General features: G+C 49.7%; 1 pseudogene; it reads right to left on the reverse strand.

The window, feature by feature from the left end:
* Positions 1 to 7,907, reverse strand: part of LOC142488024 (uncharacterized) — a 47,273-nt pseudogene extending 39,366 nt beyond the window's left edge.
* Positions 7,908 to 8,389: the final 482 nt, after the last annotated feature.

An 8,389-nucleotide genomic window follows, 5' to 3' on the forward strand; every position in this document is an offset into this window, starting at 1 on the left:
CGGATGAAACGCTGCAGACACGCACAACCAGGTTTGATACCCCTGATAAATGGGCTCCAGCCGAGCGCCGACCTGCGGTCCGTGGTGGGTGGTTGATAATTGGCGCGGCACAAATGCCTGGGCAGGACTTGAGCCCGATACCAGTGGTACAGAGCAGAGCTTCGTCCCCTCCCCCTCTAGAAAGTTAAGATGTCCAACCAGCTGTATCATTATCGTTAGCATAAATGAGGACCTAGAGGATATTCGGAGGGGCCTTAAAGTAAAAATAATGCTAAATGTAGTGTCAAATGCAGTGGGGGATGTTAGATAAAAGAAAACTTGGGCGCTACCTCAGTGTTGGTTGTAGATAAGGTCAGGCGTCTAACTTGCTCAGTAAGGGTATCCACGGCTTGTTTAAGTTGGGAGACTAGTTGTTCCTTAAGTGTGAACGATCCGGTAAGTTGCCGGAAGCATTCCTCATGTGTGTCTAGGCGTCGGGCCACCTCAGCGGCGTCCATGTTTGTTGGGCTGAGCATATTGTCACGCTGCGCTCACCACAAACAGGACGGAAGACCGCGGGGCTGAGGTGGGGATAGAAAGACACCGACCCACTACCACGCAGTCCTGTCCGGAATGCGTAGTCCAAGTCGTACAGCGTCGTAGGGTTGGAGAGGTCAGGGTAGTCAGGGTACTTGCCGTGTTCCGGGGTTGGAGAGTAGAGGATGGTAGATTTCCGTAGCCAAGGTCCAGGGTAATAGAAGGTAGAATGGTCGAGGGCGAAGCCGGGGTCAAAGCACTGGAGAGTATAGGAATCCAAAGAACAGCCAGGCTCAGGACAGGAGAGAACAGACAGGTCAGACCAAGCAAAGTTCAAGTCAACTAAACAGCAGCGGTGAGCACAATGCATAAACAGGAGTTTATGCTCAGCAAGGAATGCCAGACAGGAGCAGGTATATATGTGGGAAGGATCAAATTACCTTGCAGGGGTGTGATCCGGTCCTCCAATGGTGTCCGGGAGGCAGTAATCTGAAACAGCCTGCAGGTCAGGCTTTCCTGGTGATTGCCTTGGTTGCCGAGCAACCCGCGCGCGTGCGCGATGCGCGTCGCGGAGTGCTGACGTCACGCGGGCGTGCGGCTGAGTTCCCTCCCTGTGGGAGGCACCGGCAGCTCCTTTCCGAGTGTGCGTGTACCGCCCTGGCCGTGCGTGGGCGCATGGGTCCGCCGTGTGACGCGTCAGTGGGGCGGTCTCTGACCGGAGTTGCGGCAGATGTGACAGTATCCCCCCCTTGAGGGGAGACCTCCGGGCGACCCAGGGATGGTTTTTCAGGGTACCTTTGGTGGAAGGCATAAATGAGACGGTTGGCATGTACCTGACGATGAGGGATCCACTCTCTCTCTTCCGGGCCATAGCCTCTCCAGTGTACGAGATATTGTAATCCTCCTCTGGACATTCTAGAGTTGAGGATGGTCTGTACCTTGTATTCTTGTTGACCCTCTACCAGTATGGTTTGCGGAGGTTTAGGTTGTCCTTTGGAGGATGAGTCTTGTAGACATGGTTTTAGAAGGGAGGAGTGAAAGACGGAGGGAATTCTCATATTCTTAGGCAGTTCTAGCCGGTAGGCTACTGGGTTGATCCTTTTAGTGATGCGGAAAGGACCAATAAAGTGCGGTGCCAGTTTGGGTGAGGTTACCTTTAAACGAATGTTTTTGGTGGATAACCAGACCCTTTGTCCTACAGAGTACCCTGGGACCTCTCTTCGGTGACGGTCCGCTTGTCTCTTCTGTAGTTTACCAGCGTGCTGTAGGTTAAGATGGATTTTCTGCCATAAGTCTTGTAAGTGGAGGATCTTGTCCTCTGCGGCCGGGACTCCAGACTTCGAGATAAGAGAAGGGAGTGCAGAAGGATGGAAGCCATAGTTGACCATGAATGGTGACTGTTGAGATGATTCATTCCGAAGATTGTTATGGGAGAATTCTGCCCACGGGAGAAGTTCCGCCCAGTCGTCTTGAGTATCAGCAACAAAACACCTTAAAAATTGTTCCAGAGACTGATTGGTGCGTTCCGTTTGCCCATTGGTCTGGGGGTGATAGCCTGACGAAAAGTGTAGTGTGGCGTCTTGTTCCGTGCACAAGTAGAGCATGTAGCTACAAAAGTTTGTATGTCTCTCCACATGTTGGGCCACCAGAACGTGCGTTCAATGAGCTCAGTAGTTCTTTTGGTGCCAGGATGACCAGCTGTCTTGGATGAATGCCCCCACTCCATGACTCTCCTCTGGTAAAGAAGTGGGGTGAACAAACGATCCTCCGGAACATTGAGTCCTGCTGGGATGTTGTTCTGAGCCTTGGTAATATCAGACAAGGCACTGAAAGTACTGGCTGCCACAATGCAAGTGGATGGAAGAATGGTCTCCTGCTGTTCCACCTTGTTATCTTCTACCAGGAACTGTCGAGACAAGGCGTCGGCTTTAAGGTTCTTAGAGCCTGGGATATATGAAATAAGGAAATTGAAGCGCGTAAAGAATAAGGACCATCTTGCCTGGCGAGACCCGAGTCGCCGTGCTCCCTCAATGTATAGTAGGATTTTATGGTCTGTTAATATCGTGACTGGCGTTTCCATGCCCTCCAGTAGGTGTCTCCACTCCTCTAAGGCCAGTTTGATCGCGAGGAGCTCACGGTTACCCACGTCATAATTCCTTTGGGCGGAGGAATTTTTTTTTGAAAAATACGCACAGGGGTGAAGTGGAGCTTGAGGGTTCTTTCTCTGGGAGAGTATAGCACCTGCTCCTACATCGGAGGCGTCAACCTCTAAGGAAAAGGGTAATGAAGGGTCTGGGTGTACTAAGATGGGTGCTGAGGCGAATGCCGTTTTTATCCTCTCGAAGGCCTGGAGGGCTTCGTCAGACCAATTCGTAGGGTCAGCTCCTTTCTGAGTGAGCGCCGTGATGGGTGCTACTACCGATGAGAATCCTTGAATGAACCTCCGGTAATAGTTGGCGAAGCCGAGGAACCTTTGGATAGCCTTGAGGGAGAGAGGACAGGGCCATTCGAGTACAGCTTTGACCTTGGTAGGGTCCATAGCGAAACGGGTGTCCGATATGATGTAGCCGAGAAAGGAGGTAGATTTTTGGTGGAAATGGCATTTCTCGAGCTTGGCAAACAAGTGGTTCTCTCTTAAGCGCCGCAAAACTTGTTTGACGTGAGTAGTATGTTCAGGCATGGATCTGGAAAAAATTAGTATATCGTCCAGGTATACTATCACATGACGGTCCAGAAGGTCTCTAAAGATGTCATTGACAAAGTCTTGGAAGACCGCAGGGGCGTTACACAACCCAAACGGCATGACCCGGTACTCGTAGTGCCCGTCGCGAGTATTGAATGCTGTCTTCCATTCGTCTCCTTGTCTGATTCTAACCAGATTATAGGCGCCTCTGAGATCCAGTTTGGTGAAGATCCTAGCTCCTTGGAGTTTGTCAAATAATTCTGCTATCAACGGAAGGGGGTAGCGGTTCTTTATGGTGAGTTTGTTGAGACCGCGATAGTCTATGCAGGGTCTGAGGGTTCCGTCCTTTTTTTTGACGAAGAAAAAACCTGCCCCAGCAGGTGATGAGGATTTTTGAATGAACCCCCTCTGGAGATTCTCCTGGATATATTGTCTCATAGCCTGGGTCTCAGGTATAGATAATGGGTATGATCCTCCTCTCGGGGGAATGGTACCGGGTAGAAGATCGATTGGGCAATCGTACGCACGATGTGGCGGAAGTTCCTCTGCCTGGCGTTTGTCAAAGACATCGCGAAACTCGTCATATATCCCCGGCAGCTGTATCCTGTCAGGATCCGTGATCTCCAGACCTGCCACTGCCTTAGGAGCAGACATGCAATGTTCCAAGCAATGTTCCAAGCAATAGGAACTCCAACGTAGAGACGTAGAGGAGCCACGGGAGTCCCAGAATAACGTCCGTGGAGGGAATGTGGATAATATCCAGTGTTAAGATCTCGACCGGTGACTTCCACTCCGAGACCATAAGGGGCACAGTTTGCAAGGAAATGAACGCGGGCTGCAAGGGTCATCCGTCGATGGCTTCAAGAGCTACCGGTCGATCTTTGGGTACCAACGGTATCTTATTCTTGATTGCGAACTCTTGGTCAACGAAGTTTCCCCCTGACCCAGAATCCCAAAAGGCCCGTGTCTGTACTGTGAAGGTCTCACCGAATATGGAGATGGGTAGGTAAATCCTAGTAGAGGGTTGAGGAGGGGGAAAGGTTGCAGTGCCCAGCGTGATCCTCCTTATACTCACTGGGCTTTGGCGTTTCCCGGTTTAAGCGGACAGTTGATCACCAGGTGTCCGTTATTGCCACAGTAGAGGCACAGCCCCGCTCGTCTTCTCCGTTGCCACTCGATAGGCGAAAGACTAGTCCCTCCCAGCTGCATGGGTTCGTCTAGAACGGGAGTTGTGGAGAGTAGAGGGCCTATGGTGGAAAAGGAGGACGATTGTATACCTCGAGGGTGTTTGTTTCTCTCCATCTTTCTCTCTTGGAGACGCTGATCCATACGGATGCACAGGTTTATCAGATTTTCCAATCCAGCGGGGCGATCAAGAGAGGCCAGTTCGTCCTTCAGACGTTCGGACAGGCCCTGCCAGAAGACTGCAGATAGGGCCTCATCGTTCCAGCCGGTCTCCGTAGCCACTGTCCGAAAATCCAGGGCATAGCGAGCCACAGTACGGTCTCCCTGGGAAATATTAAGCAGAGTAGATGCGGCGGTAACCTTACGCCCTGGGGTGTCAAACACCCTTCTGAACTCGGCGATGAAGAGGGCGAGGTTCGAAGTCAGATCAGGGCGTTGCTCCCAGATAGGAGATGCCCAGGCTAGAGCGGCGTCAGTCAGCAAGGAGAGTATGTACGCGACTTTTGATCGTGAAGAAGGGAAGTGAGAGGGAAGCAGCTCAAACTGTATGGAGCACTGGTTCAGAAACCCCCGACAACCGTTGGGATCCCCTGCATACCGGTTGTGCGTTGGTAGTCTTGGCTCAGAGGTATGCGTCGTGAGAGCGGGAGTGGTTGCAAGTGGGGCGGTGTTGGTTGTAGATAAGGTCAGGCGTCTAACTTGCTCAGTAAGGGTATCCACGTCTTGTTTAAGTTGGGAGACTAGTTGTTCCTTAAGTGTGAACGATCCGGTAAGTTGCCGGAAGCATTCCTCATGTGTGTCTAGGCGTCGGGCCACCTCAGCGGCGTCCATGTTTGTTGGGCTGAGCATATTGTCACGCTGCGCTCACCACAAACAGGATGGAAGACCGCGGGGCTGAGGTGGGGATAGAAAGACACCGACCCACAACCACGCAGTCCTGTCCGGAATGCGTAGTCCAAGTCGTACAGCGTCGTAGGGTTGGAGAGGTCAGGGTAGTCAGGGTACTTGCCGTGTTCCGGGGTTGGAGAGTAGAGGATGGTAGATTTCCGTAGCCAAGGTCCAGGGTAATAGAAGGTAGAATGGTCGAGGGCGAAGCCGGGGTCAAAGCGCTGGAGAGTGTAGGAATCCAAAGAACAGCCAGGCTCAGGACAGGAGAGAACAGACAGGTCAGACCAAGCAAAGTTCAAGTCAACTAAACAGCAGTGGTGAGCACAATGCATAAACAGGAGTTTATGCTCAGCAAGGAATGGCAGACAGGAGCAGGTATATATGTGGGAAGGATCAAATTACCTTGCAGGGGTGTGATCCGGTCCTCCAATGGTGTCCGGGAGGCAGTAATCTGAAACAGCCTGCAGGTCAGGCTTTCCTGGTGATTGCCTTGGTTGCCGAGCAACCCGCGCACGTGCGCGATGCGCGTCGCGGAGTGCTGACGTCACGCAGGCGTGCGGCTGAGTTCCCTCCCTGTGGGAGGCGCCGGCAGCTCCTTTCCGAGCGTGCGTGTACCGCCCTGGCCGTGCGTGGGCGCATGGGTCCGCCGTGTGATGCGTCAGCGGGGCGGTCTCTGACCGGAGTTGCGGCAGATGTGACACTCAATGACAGATAGAAAAAAAGTAAGATAGTAATAAATATTACCGTCGTTTTAATGTCTCTCAAGTGGACCCCAAATAACGGGGGCACTTGATGCAAAGTAGGCTCCTGCAGCTCAACCCCACTAGGATCTATCCAGGATGCTTAGGTATATGTGAACGAAGGAAACATGGGGGAGCACAAGATAAATAAACAAATTCTTCAAATCAATGTATTTGAATCAACTTGCAGATCTCAATGATGGAATGGCTATGAGTATAACCAGACCACCATAGTACTCAGTGTAATGTACAAGGGTTGTAAACTACAGTCAATACACTCACACTGGTATTAGCAGAACCAGACTGGGATAGAAATGTAATATAGCATTACTTACATGGCCAAGTGCAAGTACTTGATCCCTTAAATGTTTTCTTTCCTCCAAACTTCTGTCCAACAGGTGGGTCTTATCCTGGTTTTCTGGTGTTCAGCCTCACACTTGGCTTTTTGAACCGAAGAGTGCTGTACATGCACCCCCGTCACGTAATCCTCCCCCGTAATCAGGTCACATGTATGGAGAGAATATTAGGTTCAAATATAATCCATTTATTAGCATAGTAAAAATATACACTCACATGAAAAAGTCCTGGTCACCAACTGTAAATGTCCATGCGGAAGCCTCCTCTGGACACAATTCGAGCAATGCGTTTCACCGTTAATTCAGCTTTGTAAGGCTCAGGTGCACACCAGACGCAGGAGTGGGAACTTTCTGTCACGGAAGAGTGCACAGACCTTTATAGATCAGGTGGGCTTTGTCTCAGGCCGACAGGCTTCGAACAATACAAGAAAAATAGTCAATAGCATAGAACATGTCCACTCCACTAAAACAAAGGCAATCCTACAGGGCCTCGATGCAGTGAAGGCGTTCGACAGAATAAAGTGGACATTCCTGGACAAGACCATGCAGTCCTTTGGTTTCTCTGGACCATTTCTAGAGGGGGTCAGTGCCCTCTATTACTCCCCAATAGCCCTGGTTAAAATACCAAGAAATAAACTAAAGACAAAAAATATTAAGAATGGCACAAGGCAGGGTTGTCCCCTATCACCCCTCCTCTTTGCCCTATCAATTGAGCCTCTGGCCTCAAAGATCAGAAAGCACCCAGTTATTCAAGGAATAAACATAGGTGACAATAATTACAATATATCGCTGTTCACAGATGATGTCATCCTAACCTTAGCCAACCCACTGGTCTCTCTACCAAATCTGCTAAAGTCACTAGAGAAATTTGGTGGGCTATCAGGATACAAAATCAACAAAGGACAAATCAGAAGCCTTGAACCTGTCCCTCCCACATCCCGAGATCCAAACTCTACAAAAAAAAATCAAGTTTAAATGGCGACCAACTCATATTAAATATCTAGAGTCAACAACTCTAGAAACTACAAATTGCTCTATCAAAACAACTACCCCATTATTTCCCCCACTACCACATTATTTGACAACATTAAAAAGGACCTATTGAAGTGGAGCAAGCATCAGATATCATGGATCGGTAGGATAATCTCCATAAAAATGAATATCCTCGCCACACTGCTATATTATTTCCAGACCCTTCCAATTTATGTACCAAGAGGTGAAATAAGAGCCCTACAGAAACAAATCTTTAAATTCATCTGGCAAGGGAAAAGACCAAGGGTGGCTAGGTCCGTGCTGATGGACCCCAGATCGAGGGGCGGCATGGTGGTCCAGATATACTTTGGTACTTCCATGCAGCACAACTACGCCAACTAGTCATCTGGAATGTTGTTCTGCTGGGTAGCAATCGAATCAAGCTACTCAGAGGATTGCCCTTTATTAATATCGGTCTGGACAATAGGGGGAAAAAAGACCATGGGACATAAAGAACCAGAACCTGTAAAATTCACAATGAACATCTGAACAAAAACAAAATGTAAACTGACTTCAACTACCTCCCAGATTACCCCCCCCCCCCACCCCACTTGATAACCCAAATTTCCCACCAGGGATGAGCTCAAGCCATTTCGACCAGTTTAAGAATAAAAACATTAAAATGATAGGAGACTTACTTCACAAGGGGAAACCCCCAAGACCTTAGAACCAAATATAACGCCCCAGACCTACCTCTATTCCAATTCCAACAAATTAGGCATTTCCTCCTGTCCATCATTAGGAACTCAAAATTTCCATAGCTGACCAACTTCAAGCACTTATGCAAAAAGGAAAAGGACCAAAAAGGACTAATAAGGATGTCATAGGAGAGGGGGTTTGGACCGGTATTAAAGGGGTCACAGCCCATTTGGCCACCCCCTGCTCTCACCTGGGAGGCGAGGGTTTAACTGGAATGATGTCCAGTACTGTAATTATGCCCTGCTTCAGCACCAACTGTGTAGCCCCCTGTGAATATGTATTGTTCCCAT

This window comes from Ascaphus truei, chromosome 2 (genome assembly GCF_040206685.1).
Source record: "Ascaphus truei isolate aAscTru1 chromosome 2, aAscTru1.hap1, whole genome shotgun sequence".
Classification (NCBI taxonomy): domain Eukaryota; kingdom Metazoa; phylum Chordata; class Amphibia; order Anura; family Ascaphidae; genus Ascaphus; species Ascaphus truei.